Here is a 1767-nt window from a genome sequence, read left to right as displayed (position 1 = left end):
TTCGATTCCCAGACAAGGTGTTGTAAGTGTTTATTGAGCGAAAACACCTAAAAGCTCCACGAGGCTCCGGCAGGGGATGGTGGCGAACCCTGCTGTACTCTTTCACCACAACTTTCTCTCACTCTTACTTCCTGTTTCTGTTGTGCCTGTAATTCAAAGGGTCAGCCTTGTCACACTGTGTCATGCTGAATATCCCCGAGAACTACGTTAACGGTACACGTGTCTGTGGAGTGCTCAGCCACTTGCACGTTAATTTCACGAGCAGGCTGTTCCGTTGATCGGATCAACTGGAACCCTCGACGTCGTGCCAACAACAACAAAGTAGTAAAAACTTTTGTTCCTGAATATGTACTGTTGAAATTAGAGTGTTGTTAATGGCCTAGCCGACTATAGTAACATAAGGGAAATAACTCTTGCCTTTCTTTTGTGGATTATCGAAAATAACTAACGAAATAAGATTTATAACATTATATCAAATTATATTTAATCTCAGAAGAAATGGTATAATCTGTCAAAGTAAGTCTCAACAAATTTGAAATTTGTAAGGTGTATGGTAATGCTATATTTTGGGTAAACTACAACTTTGAATTAATATATTTTGCGTACATTTTCTTCAAATGAACATGGTGCAGATTTGTTGAACAAAAGGAAGTATTGTTAATTTCATTCAACCTTCTGTATTACTCCTTTAAGATGTGAAATTAAATACTGATTATATAATTATTTCAGTTCTTATTATATTTCAGGCCTGTGGTATGATGTAAAATTATCTCAAGATATCCACATCTGTCTGTGACTTCATATATATTTTGCTGCTGCTGCTAAAAATTGAAAAGAAACCATAAAGCTATTTTGCCATATTGAAACTATATATAATTATTCCTACACAGACAGTTAAACGAACATTTAACTTGGAAACATCCATAGTTACAAACTGACCTTTGCAAAGCCTTAACAGTTTGTGACACATGTAACATCAGAAAGAAAAATTGCACATTTTGAGTGGTTTGTTATCAAGAGGAAGGGCTGTTTGAACTATTTCAGAAATGTTTCATCAATGTTTTTGTACTACCTATATATCTATTTGTACCACATACATGTTTATTGTTACAGCATTATAATATCTAACATATTTTAAGTAAACTATATATTAAACAGACATTTGACTCACACTAAACACAATTACTCTTTACTCTTTTAATTGTTTCAGTCATTTGACTATGGCCATGCTGGAGCACCGTCTTTAGTCGAGCAAATCGACGCTAAGACTTATTCTTTGGAAGCCTAGTACTTATTCTATCGATCTCTTTTGCCGAACCGCTAAGTTACGGGGATGTAAACACACCAGCATCGGTTGTCAATCAATGTTGGGGGGGACAAACACAGACACACATATACATGTTTCAAACTATAGACAGACTTAATAGGACTCATTCATAACCCAAGTTCTACCTGTGAGGCAAGATTATATACACAATACACAGTATCCTTCTTCTTGACTTTAGTTATGCTGTGGCCAAGCAGGAGCACCACTTCAATGCTTTTTAATCAGTTATATTGACCCCAGTATTTGTTCAGTTTTGTATTTTCACCAATATCTATTTATCAAAAGCTCAAGTTACTGTTTTTGACAAAATGGTGCAACTTGACACTAATAAACACAGAAAAAAAAATATATTGTATGTCATCATCAAAAACTCAATTCCCTTCCACTTCCCATACTGGCATTGAATGGACTGGTCATTTCTGCTCTTGTAGATAGTTTGG

The 1767-nt window shown here is 35.4% G+C and overlaps 1 long non-coding RNA gene across 1 annotated transcript in view; it reads left to right on the top strand.

Annotated features, from left to right (window-relative positions):
- Positions 1-1182, top strand: part of LOC106871758 (uncharacterized) — a 24486-nt gene extending 23304 nt beyond the window's left edge. The window contains exon 4 of the long non-coding RNA XR_001409693.2: positions 747-1182. This is a non-coding gene — a long non-coding RNA (uncharacterized LOC106871758). The remainder of the gene's footprint in view (positions 1-746) is intronic.
- Positions 1183-1767: the final 585 nt, after the last annotated feature.

Source organism: Octopus bimaculoides, chromosome 2 (assembly GCF_001194135.2).
Source record: "Octopus bimaculoides isolate UCB-OBI-ISO-001 chromosome 2, ASM119413v2, whole genome shotgun sequence".
Taxonomy (NCBI): Eukaryota; Metazoa; Mollusca; class Cephalopoda; order Octopoda; family Octopodidae; genus Octopus; species Octopus bimaculoides.
The sequence above is the reverse complement of the archived record's forward strand: the minus strand, read 5'-3'. Positions and strand labels throughout refer to the sequence as shown.